Source organism: Caloenas nicobarica, chromosome 3 (assembly GCF_036013445.1).
Source record: "Caloenas nicobarica isolate bCalNic1 chromosome 3, bCalNic1.hap1, whole genome shotgun sequence".
Lineage (NCBI taxonomy): Eukaryota > Metazoa > Chordata > Aves > Columbiformes > Columbidae > Caloenas > Caloenas nicobarica.
The window spans coordinates 112,520,331-112,532,546 of record NC_088247.1 but is presented as its reverse complement, the minus strand read 5'-3'; the positions used below and the strand labels follow the sequence as shown (position 1 = coordinate 112,532,546).

Genomic DNA, 12,216 nt, shown 5'->3' with positions numbered 1-12,216 from the left:
TGCGCTGGGAAAGTCCGTGGCTAGGAGAAGAAGCAGGGGGAGCCTCAGTGATATTCCTCCTGGTGTTTTCTTCTGCTGCTGTCCAGAGATGAAACCAGAGGATGCCTCGGACTCGGTAGCAGCACCATCAATGGGGATGCAGCTCTTCCCCCATGTTTCTTGGGTCTACTCATTTCCCTCCACCCTTTCCCCTCTGTACTTCTATCATATCTCTGTTTTGCTCTCTCACCAAGGCTAAAATTTTTAAAAGGGAGGATTATTACTGTTTGAGGTACTTATGGCTATCTCAGAAAGCCACTGCTGGCTTTAGGGAGCAGTATGCCCACATGTGGGATCTGCTTCCCTAGCTCAGTGCTGTCCTGCTTGTGCTCACAACATGTCTTTTCTTTTCCCCCTCCACACATGCTGTGGTACAAGGAGAACCCCTCCCAGATTTCAAGGACATTAGCACCCCAAAGCCACCGTGGAGGAAGAAAGAGAGCATAAGAGGTGTGAAAGGAAGGCAAAGATATGGACTGTGATGATGAGTGGTGGATTCTCAGCTTTTTCTTTGTCCTGATGGTAGATCCTAAATACCGGGTGGGTTTGCAGTGCCTTAGTGTTTCATTTTTGCTTGGGAACACTAATTAGGTGTAAACCTCTTTTAGCCTTTGGTTAATGGTTAGTATGAAAGAACAGCTTCCTTTAAAGTACAAGAGCATAAAAAAGATGAGGAGGGAACTTAAATTAACTTGTACAGTTCCCTTTTTCTTCAGAAAGCTAAAATGCATTTCTGACCGTTACAGGGGTGGTTTCAGGTAAAGTTAACAAATACAGACTTCACCCACAGTCTGTTTACCTGCATGTACAGTATGAGCATTTGCTGACTCTTAGCTGTGCTAGCACGAGGGAACGTAGAGAGGCAAAATGAATCATCACCACAGGCGCAGTCAGGAAAAGCATCTGATGTACTCATTCAATTTTTTTTTTTTTTTTTTTAATCTCGGCACATAATCTAAGAAATCACACATTTTCTGAAGGGTTAAAACAGAAAGACTTGTGCATTCACTGCATCGACTCAATGAGTTCAGTTCTAGATGATCTTCATTTATTTGTAGTGGAACAGAATGGCAGTGGGAGTTTATGTTACATTTGATGTTCTTGTGTGAGGTTTTTTGCCAGCTCAATTTTTTTCCCCTTCTTCTAAATTTGGCCCTGCAGATTCAACTTCTGCTTTATTGTGTGGGTTTTGGTGTTGTGTTGTTTTTTTTTTTTTTTTGAAAAGAAGTTGTGTAGGTCACTCACTGTTTACTTAAAATTAGATCCTCAGAAACCTCTCTCTCTCTGAAAGAAGTACAGATAAACCTTGTCTGTAAGGAATTTTGCACCTGGGACAGTCAGAGGAAGCATTTATCACTGCAACTTTGAATTACCTTGAAAAAGTCTCTATCTTACTTGGTAAACATTGCTTGAATCTAGTGGTTCTAAGCAGCTGCAGAAACTAGTTTTAAACAAAATACCCAAGCCCCCCAAAAGGAGTAGAAGCATTAATACGCTCTACAGGTTGTATTCCAGCCAGCAGAAGTGCTAGAGGTGGGTGCATTCATTTGGATGTCAACGTATTAACTCATGTTTTTGTGTAAACAAGGATTGAAATAGTGGTGTGTGTGTGGGGGGGTTGTTGTGTTCCCCACCGCCCCCCTTTAATGGATCTGCGCATGAGCGCATTAAACTCTAGTTACATGGTTTTAAGTGCTATATAACATATTGCAGTGCTACATAACTCCCTGTATCAACACGATAGCCACAACACCATTTTGGTTTTGCCCTCACAGCTTCGAACACATTGCTACTGCTGTACAATGTTTTAATGCAACAAATCTGAGGAGGAACATCCACTTCTAGAAAACCCTGCTGGTGGCCCCGTTTGGTCTATCAAGCCCTTTGGCATCTCAGCAGGGTTGAGCAGTGCTGAACATACTCCAACTTGCCTATGCAGCCAGGCCTCTTCCAGGTTTCAAGAGTGTTTAAGAAGAGTGTGGTGGGGGCATCTGCGCTCCAGAAGCGTATGGCTTCACGGAGAGCTCTGTTAGAGCAGCTTTGCTTCAGAAAAGGGCTGTAATACGTGCAGTGCACATGGTAAGCCACATCAGCAGAGCCGCTCTCCCCTGGAGAACCATGAGCAGGTAGTCCGTCCGCGTAAGGGAGATGGTGACGACCTTTGTACTGAAGCGCCTGTGTGGCTGGTATGTTTGACTGCCCCATGTTGTTACAATTTTCAGGCTCATGTTGGGTTTGTGCGCAAGACTAGTGGGTGGCCGAAGTCTTCTGGCTTGATTGTGGTGACATCTGTTTACACCAGTGGTTAATTAGGCCTGAAGACTGACCATCTCTCTGTGTTTTTCCCCACTGTTCCTGTGCTTTTTTCTTTAAGAAAAGTATTCCCTCCTTGGTTGTAAAACAGAGCCTTTGGTTTTATCTGCAGATTTTTTTCTTTCGTAATCCACTGGCCCCAGGATGAGATGAATATCAGGACACCAGCATAGCCTCTCTTCAAAAAAGTAACCAAATGTTCCAGAAAAGAATCACTTGTGCTTTTGATAGAGACTGCAGAGGGAGCACTGAAAGGGAAAGAAAAGCAGCATAAAATTGTTTAAAACTCGGCTCAATGCAAGGTACAATCCACTGCGTCTCAAGCAAGAGTGGAGAGGAGAGACTGTTTTAGGAGCCTGAGTGCTGTACAGACTGTCAGTGTGAACAGCCTGGCCTGGGTCAAAAATGAAGCACATCTTGGAGGTGATACAGCCTGAATGGGATTTGGGAAAGAACATGGATGTTTACAAAAAGGCAAAAAAGATCTGAGAAGATCTTCAACAATGGTAGGCAGCCCAAACGTCTGCTTTAGGACAGAGTGTTTCAGCTGGAGCGAGGATGATGCACACCAGCAGTCTCCAGAGGACTGGGAGTGCACAGGGAATTACAGAGGGAGGGAATCATCTCCGTGCATGAGGGAGGAATGCAGCAAAACCTCCTCTGACTAAGCCAGCTAATGCACGCTGTGTTTTTTTTCTTTCCTGATAATCCTGTTCCATAATATTTCCTTAATAATTTAGTATGTGAAGAGTAGCATCTAAATCACCAAGTCTGACTTTCAGATGAAATCTTGCCACCCTTGTCCTTGACACACGCTGGGGATTTTTAACGGGCACGACTGTTTGAGTACAATCTTGGTGTTAAGGTTGTTTTTTTTTTTCTTAATTACTTAATGAATTTACCATGTGGCACAACCCTTGGTACTGCCAAGCAACAGCTTTCTATTACTAGACTGTATGGGCCTGATCCTGCATTACTGAAGCCAAAAGCAGTTATTTGGGAACAGACGTTGGCATCGAAATCTGTAGGAAGGCTTAGAATAACTATACAAAAGGGGATAGTTGCACTCAGAATATTGATTCATGAGCTCCATGGTTTTTTGCCTCTCTGTTCATTTTACCCAAGTAAGAACAACTGCCCTACTGGACATATAATATATGATACTGCATTAGAACTAAGGCTGCATTTGGTCATACTCATTAATTAAACTGATTTCTCCTGTAGGTTTTTTTTTTTCCTAGAGAACTAACAGAGAATGATAATTAAGCATATTATGCATTCTAGGGAACAGTGTTTCTCCTACTGCCACAAAAACATTAAAGGAGAAAAACATGAACTAAAGCAGAAAATGAAGGAAGAAAAAAAAAAAAGCTAAAATTGGAGCGAGAAGGGAGGGAGCATTCCTTCCTTCGGTTTTCACCAATTCCTCTGTGCCTTGGGATGTGTGTGGCAGCCTCGTTACAGTGAAGAGTTGCACCAGCAAAAGAAGGGAAAAAGCAATTGAAATCTCAAGGAAAGGAGCCCAGCTCACAGGTGCAGCTCCCTCCCTGCTAAGGTACAGGTGCAGACTACGGTAACGCAGCACTCCAGTTTTTTTTTTTGAAGGGCTTGCTTTTATTTGCAGCTGAGCCTCACGTGAGAAGGGCCTCGCACTGGAAGGTCAGTATTGGTCCCTGAGGTGGCGTGAATGGAGATGGCACGAGGTCTTAGCAGTGTTTAATCATGCCTTTGCTTGTAGCATGCTTACTTCCTACCCATGAGACCCAGGTTGCTTGGTGGGGGGTGCTGCTCTAGCAGAATTAGCACCTTTGGCCCTTCCTTTAGCTTTTTGCCAAGTTATTGATGCTGATGGAGTCTTTCTTTGGAAAAATGTGTCTGCTCTGGGGGCAGTATTAGATATTTGCCTACAAGCTCCTGCATGCACTGAAGCAAAAACATTCAGGGAGAAAATGGAGATGTGTTGTACAATTACCTGATGAAATCTCACAGTATTAACCTGTACTGCAATTAGAAAGAAAAAGGCTAAGGATGCAATTAGAAACATAGGAAGCAGTTCACTGCCTCTTTTTTTGAAAAACATGAGGGATGCCAATGTTCTAGCACACTAAATGTTGCATCTCTTTTCTAATTAGCACACGTGTTGACAGGCAATTGCCCTATGAAGTCTGGTGTCTGTTTCCCCTGTCCCAGTCTTTGATTTTTGTTTGTTCATTTATTCATCTTTAATACAGGAGGGTTTTTGAATGATCTATGGGAGACCTGGCCTTAATCAGGCAAGCTTTGACCATCCTTGCTCAAAGAGAAGGCTGCACTCAGGCTATGCCTGTGGCCCACGTCAGGTCAGTACCACTGTAGAAAAATGCAGTTCGGTTCCTTCATTTTTAGCACGTTGTTGTGATGTGTGAGCAGTTTGAGGGCCTCTGTCCAGGCTCTGACTGCACAATTACATGTGCACTACTGCTCCTCAGGAAGTCCTTGTGTGCACTGTTCCAAAATGGGATGCACTTTGGGTGGCTCCTTCTCGCAGACACACGGACTTCTCCCCCACTCCTGCAGGCTCTGGAAGCCTCTGCCGACCCACTTCCTCGTACAGCGTTTTGTGGCTCAGTTGCAGGCTGTTTCTCTGCACTTACCAACATGTTTGGGCAAACTGCATTTGGGCCTTGCAGACATCTTCTGGTCAGATTACTCTGAGGCCGCAGAGCAGAGTTTCTATGGCCAGAAAGGTCTCGTTAAATCAGGTGCGAGGCAATGTGAGAAGCAGTCAGATTATTCGTGTTGCACAGCCTAACATCGTCCCACCACGATGGAGCCTCTGCTGTGCGCAAAGCATAGGAAGGAGCTCTACTTTTATCAATTTGTATCATGACCTGTGCTCAGTTGAGAGTGCTTCTGAGTGTGGATGCGGGTTGTACTAGTTGTGTTCAGAGGAACAATCTGAGTTACAGTGTGACTATAAACTCCTGCCAAGAAAGGCCCAGGGGAGTTACAGTAGGAAGCAGAGTGGCAGTGAGTTTTCTCTTGTGCTAGTGTAAAATTGGAGCAACCTAACAAAGTCAGAAGCATTTAAAACTCAGATGATATAGGCTCAAGCCTTTTACTGCTGAGTATAACATGGCAAGACTGGGGCCATGGATATCGGACTGGAGCCCAGCTGCTTATTTAGCAAATGTTTGTGGTTATGCCTATGGTGCCGGCGATAGCGTGCACACACCCAGGCACAGGGACTGTAAACCTGCTGCGGACTTTGAGCTCCGGAAGGCAGGCGCTGCTCAGCTGGGTGCATCCACAGCGCAATTACGCAAGGCCAGATCCTGCTGCGTTAGAAATCTGGTGTCAAGCAAGGCAGAATGTGGTCCTGAAATTTGGTGGATCTGCCATGCAAAAAAAAAAAAAAAAAAAGAGTCTTGTAATTTCAAGAGGAGGCTTGTTTTCCTGAGTAGAAGGACCAAATTTCAGTGCCTGGCTGCTGGAAAGTATCTAGCCAGGGGAAATTCTGGTTTTAATTTTTGCCAGCTCCTGAGCAATTCACAAGCCACTCATCAAAATTCAGTCAACGGCTGTGAAATGCTTTGCAGGTCGGGTTTGGGGCTACCTCTATACCGCAGACAGAGGATGAAGGAGTTTGGATCTCGTCAGAGATCTCCTCGGAGATCCAACACTCGCTCTGGTAGCGTGGGTGGCAGGGGAAGGTGTGCTGGGGCCTCCAGAACTGGCCAAGTCAAACACCAGTTTTTAGGTCTGACGCTCATTCCTCCTGTTTTAGTGGCTTCAGCAGAGTATCACCTGAAATACCAGTCTTGGTGTTAAACCCCAGTTAGGTGGGGTCTTTTCAAGTATAAGAATAAAAAAAAAATGATCACTTTAATCTCCTGTTTTGGCAGATTCACCTTCCCCCCCTCCCCCCCTATTTTTTTTCCCCTCCTTTCTGGAGGGGACATACAATATCCAGGTTAAAGAAATCTTCCCTCTAAAAGTATCCTGCTTTTCTGTTTTCTAGCTGAAAATGGAACTTAATTTCTAACAAGACCATCGGCTTGATTGATCGCAAATCATTACGGACCATTTTGAGCATAATACCTAAACGAGTCACGGTATTAATGACTAATAATCGCCTTTATGTTAGGTCTTAAAGCTTTATTGTCCCGAAGTACAACCGGTTTAGTGGAACATGAAAGGCTGGAATGATTCGAGATGCTCCTGGGGCTGCAGCCAAAACTGTAAGGTGTTTGAATCGCCTTTTACAGCGCTGGCCGGGATTACAGACCCTTTCGAAACACAGGGATTTGAGGTAATTTTAAATAATTCTCTTCTTTCTAGATAGCGCCTGGTGCCCAGCTCTCCCCTCCCTTCCCCCGAGTCTTCGTGTGCTCCAACATCTCCGTTTGGCCTCATTTTTGTGCTTCGGTGGTATCTGCACATCCCAAATTAGCAGCGAGGATCCCACGGAGGGGGATCTGCCGCCTGCCTCGGCTCCCAGGTGAGCTCCCGGGGCGGGGGGCGGCCGGCAGCGCCCCGGGTTTTCTCCAGCCCCCCAACACCCGCTCTGCTTGGCCAAGCCGGGGGCTGACCCGGGACGGGGTGGGGGGTTCGGGGTGACCCGGGGGCCATGCCCGCGGGGGGCAGCCGAGCCTCGTCCCCCGGCCGGGTCCTCGCCGCCGGATAGCAGGGATACTTGTCATATTTGCGGTCGGGGCGCGCTGGCACCCGCCTTTGTCCCGGCGCGGGGCCCGGCGCTCCCCAGGGAACCCCCGGCGGCGGCCGCGCTGCGGGGGCCGCGCCGCCCGCCCGGGGCACGGGCTGGCGTGGGCAGCCAGGGGAGCCGAGCCGGCGGCTGCGGAGCTGGGGGAGGAAGAGGAGGAGGAGGAGGAGCAGCGGGGGTGAGGGGCGGGGGAGGAAGGCAGGCCGGGGTGAGGCGGAGCTTTGACGCGGGCCGGAGGGCGAGGAGCTCGCCGGAGCCGCCCCTGTCGTCAGTGCTGGCGGCAAGTGCTGGGAGCCGGGGCTGGTGCCTCCTCCCTCTCCTCCTCCATTGTATAATGCTGCGTGGTCACAGCTGCCGGGGCACAGTAGAGGCTTAAATCCTCACGCCGCTTGCGCCTGCCTCCTCCACCTCTTCCTCCTCCTCCTCCGCATCCTACCCGGCCCCTCCCCGGAGCGGCGCGGCGAGAGAGCGACATATGGAGCTGCTTTAGGGCGAGAGTTTGCGACCTCCCCCCCCTCCATGCGTTAGTTCTCAGGTGGAGCTGCATGTGGTGAGTGGGGCTGGGGGGCAGCGGCGGGCGCTCCGGGGGGGCGGGGGGGCCGCGGCACCCACTCTCCCCGCCTCGGCTTCGCGAGTCGCCGGGGCTTGGTTTATCTCTACCTTTAAATTTGTGCCTGGGCAGAGGAGCTCTGGGCGGGTGTCTTCCCCCCTCTCCGGGGGCAGATCGTGCTTGAGATGAGCAGAGGAGGGAGAGCGGCGGAGTTGCTCTTAAAATACCTCCCCCACCCCAACGCCGATGCGCGGGGATCTCGGGCTGGAGCAGGTGCGTGCGTGTAGTTGGAATACTTTTTATCGGGGCTGCTGTGCCGATGGTGCGGGCGGTTGTGCTCTCAAGAGCCACGCTCCATCCGACTCAAACCGGCTTCACCTCCGTAAGTCAGCGTGTGCGCCGGGGGGGCCCTTAAACCGGGAGGCTACAGCCTTGCTCCGTTTTCTCAGCCAGAGCGGTGACTTCAAGGTACCCCCAGAAGTGCGTGCGGTGGTGCCGGGAGAGCTCAAAGGGACCGGGGGAGACTTTCACTCCGGTGGAGCGAAGCTGACATATGGCTGGGCAGGACCCGGCTGGCCCCGCTGCTGGACCTTTCCAGGGGTTGGTGTTAGGGCGGCAGCAGGGCAGGGGATTAGCTGGTCTTTTCCCTGAGCAGTAGCACACTTGCGTCTTCCTTGGGAGCACCGCCAGCACACAGGAACAGACGTTTGGGGGGCTTTTGTGAGCAGGGTGGTTCATCTTTCGGAAGCCATGGCAAAAAAACCCTGTTTATTGGGATTTCCTTCAGGGTGAGGGAAGGCTTGAAAAAACTCATTTTGCGATGCTAGCTTCACTTAGAGCGTTTGCTACTTCAGTCATGTTGGTGTGTCAGGATCTTGGAAAGATAAGTTCTCCTTAAGCTTAAAAATAGGAGTGCAGTTACCCGCTGTCACTTCTTGCATTTGGTGAAGCACAGCTGGAAAACCCAGGGCCACTTTTGTTGAAAATCTATAGAGGGATTTGTGTCCTGTCCCCTTGGGATTCTTGGTGGTTGATTTACAGCTACGGGTCAGCTGCTAGTGTAAAATAAAGCGAATGTGCCCATTTCATCTCCATCTGGGGGGACTGTCAGCCCCTTTAGCCGAACTTCAGCGCAACACGCCAGAGCTGTTCCGTGTGGCAGTCTCTGTCCAGACAAGTCTCGGGATCAGGAAAGTCCAGGCTTTTTCAGCTGGTGCCCGGTGAAGTCAGCAGGGTGACTCTTGCTGCCGTCAGTGGGTGCTGGATTTGGCCACTGTAGATATTGCTCAAACGGTGGTAGAGGGCTTGGCTGCCCCCTAACATCGCTTTTTTGCTTGTTGTCCTCTCAAATGGAGTAAACTGTTTCTATTTGTGAGAGTTGAAATGACGCTTCCTTTTTATTCTGATTTTTAGGGATTCACCTGCATAAATACTCAATCCAAATTAAGGTGGTTGTGTCTTACAGGCTTCTCGCAGGGTACAAAATTGACACAGGCACATCAGTTTCTATCTAAGTGGACGGGAAGCTTTCATATGGTAAAACAAACTGTAGAAATGAATTGTGTTTTCCTAAAAATTGCTGCTTCATGTACTTAAATTGCTGTAGAACTTAAGCAGTTGATTAAGCAGGAGAAATTGAGAGTATCCCTTTCTGCCTGAAGTTAAAATGCATACATTTTTACATCATAAGACGGTATCTTTGAAATCTGATTTAACATAATGAGCTAGTGGTGGTGGTAGAGATAGGAGGAGGATTAGCAGTTTGTGCTGCCAGACAGGTATCTGAGAGCGTGTTCTAGGGAATACTCCCATTGTCCAGGCAAGTACTGCAGCATCTAACGAAACAGCTCTAGCTCTTCCTCCTTTTGTGACCGATCCTACTTCCATTTAAGTTGGTAGCAAAAACCACCCACTCCTTTTCTGCAGGAACTGGATTGGACTGCTAACGAAGGAAGCCAAACTTTGTGCATATTAAAACACCGCTTTGATTTTCATGTCAAGCTGATTTCTTTCTCTCTGAGGGTGGTTAAAAACAAACAAACTTGCTAGCCATAGGTACTTCAGGTTTTGTCTGTAGATGAAGCAGTCTTAAAGGCATTAAATACATCTGTAGGTGCTGGTTGTTAAGAATTGTAATTGTATTCCTTTATACACCTGCTCTTTTTAATGGGGAAGATGAAATAATGACAGTTTCTCAGTGTTTTGGTAGAAATAATAATATAAATATTCCAAGCACTCCAGTTGTCTACCTGAGTGGCATCAAGGAGTTTGAGAGAATGTCCTAATATCAAGGAAAACCTCACATTTAATCCTTTTTTTTTTTTTTTAGCTTCCATGAAGTACAACAGATCTTATGCAATATCTAGTTTGAAGGGTTTTGCCATCATTTAAACAAGCTGCTTTTATTTTTCCAATAAATAATTCATAGGGAAAAAGATCTTTTTTTAGGAACTCTGACTTTTTTCACACTGATGTAAAACACTCCTGGCACAGTTCATCTCCAGCAGTGCTAACACTAGACAGGTGATCCAAAATACTTGTGACTATTTTTGCTTTTATGTAACATCTTAAAGTGTAATCTGTCAAGCAAGGAGAATGCAGTACTTTGAAAGTGTAAGTAGTCTTCTGGTGATCTACTTTCTATAAGCGCTGAGTAGCAAGAGAGACACCTTCTTTTAACTCAGGTTTGTATGTGTAACCCGTTCATAATGAGACAGCTCCAGTTGCAATGGTTCCTTTACACGCACACAAATCTGTGCCAGAAGCGGCAGCTTTCAGTTAACAAGTCCAAAGATCAGGAGTGTTCCAAAGGAGAGAGCAAGGTCCAGCTTAAATGTAAGCAGGTTGGCAGTAAGCACAGATCTTTAGTGTAGATGAATCTCTTGCTAATTAATAGTTAGTAGAAGATGGAGTTTGTCAGTCTGAGAACAGCTCTCCTTTTCTTCATGGGGATATAATTACATGTTTTCTGCCACTTGTTTTATTTCTAAACTTCGATCAATCAGAGAAACTGTGCTGTCGTGAAGAAGTGCATGTTCTCTGTAAATGGAGAAGGACCCTTAACGTGTGTTAGTTCTTTCATTTTTATAAACAAACTCGATTTTTGTGTTTGCTGTAGTGGAGGCTTCAGGTTTGTTCGGCATTACCAGTGCAAACACTAGATAACAAAAAATAGCAATGCTGACTATTCAACACAAGTAGGGAAGTAAAGCCCTGTAAATGCAGTGCTCACTTTGCTCTTGGTTTGGGCAAAACAGAGTCCAAAGCAAATGTGGTTTTGGGAAGACAGCACAAATATTGTGGAAGAAAGAGGCCTGTATGTTCTGAGTCTGTACAGCACCCATCACAGCAGGTCCCCGCCCTCTGTCTCATGGCTGCACGGGTATTAAATGGTGTTTTGGGTATTAAATGGTGTGTTGTTGTGTAGAATAGAAAGTGCATGGTGATGTTTGCTTCGCTGCTGGCTCCAGGCGAATGTCTCAGATGTTCGGTGTCATTGCAAAGTGGCCAGGAGCTGTGAAGATGCACGAGACCTGCAGCTGCGAGATTCCTTCGACGCAAAGGGGAATTCCTGGGTGGGGAAGAGCTGCTTTGAGGGGCATTTCCAAGGGAGAGTAGGACCCATCTCCAGGGGCATGGGGCAGCTGGCAGTACAGCCTCACGGGTCTCCAGAGGTGGCTTTAACTCACGGTGAGGAGCAAGATGGCTTGACAGGACCAAAGAACCTGTCAAGTCACCGGAGAGCAAATTTTTGGTTTTCATATGTCCCTTCTTTGAGGGTGACGGCTCAGCTGGCTCAAGTGAGACAGCAGCCACCACCACATCAGAGTGACTGTGGATTCAGGCTGCTGCAGTGATACTAAAACCACACTCGAGTCCTGCGTTAGGTGAGTTCAAACCATTATTCTTCCAAATAAGGGGCTGGGTTCAGTACTCTGCTTGGTACATAAAACCGTAGCTGTTGCCATACAACATCTGAAGTTCCCAACCTATATAACATGATCAGTGTCTTGAGGAGCAGTGGGCTTAAAGAGGAATTTCTCATTAATATTGCTCTGGAATTGAGTTTTAAGTGGTGTTGAATGACATGGGTCTCAGTCTGTGTAATTATTAGGAGCCAAAGCCTGTTTACTTTCCTTTCACACCAGTAAGATGTATTGAATTTCATTTGATAGCTTGTGTTTCCATGAAGTTAGAATAAAAATTGTATTACTGATATAGTAGAATACAAAGAGAAAAGTGCAAACGTGAGTTGTTTAATGTTATTTTTAAAACTGGGCGCTATATGGAACTAGCAGAAGAAAGAAGTTCCCTTTTCAAAGGAAGCCTGAGTTGGTGGAAAGATCTGAATCCACCCTAAAACTTACTCTGATTATCTCTAGTGAATAAAAGTGTGTTCTTGATCCCAGATTTTCAATCCCCTGCAGGAAACCCTTGTGGTGTTTGAGCCACGCTCACCTTTAATGGAAATGTGACAATTATCGACTGTTTTCTTACAGGTTCTTACAGTAGCCTGTAACATTTATTCTGTTAAAAACTCCTGTTGTGCCAGGCAGGCAATAAGATTGAGTGAACTGTGCTATAGAAAGAACCACCCGTGACTGGAGGTAAA

The 12,216-nt window shown here is 46.9% G+C and overlaps 1 protein-coding gene across 4 annotated transcripts in view; it reads left to right on the top strand.

Annotated features, from left to right (window-relative positions):
* The window catches only part of SERTAD2 (SERTA domain containing 2), an 82,662-nt gene that overhangs the window by 54,068 nt on the left and 16,378 nt on the right, over positions 1 to 12,216 (top strand). The window contains exon 2 of one of the 4 annotated variants that reach the window (XM_065632500.1): positions 6,673 to 6,832. The exons of 2 other annotated variants lie outside the window; for them this stretch is intronic. The gene's annotated coding sequence lies outside the window, so the exon portion shown is untranslated. Of the gene's footprint in view, positions 1 to 6,672; positions 6,833 to 7,295; positions 7,605 to 12,216 lie in introns of those variants that run through there. One more of the 4 variants, XM_065632498.1, reaches the window with a different exon arrangement.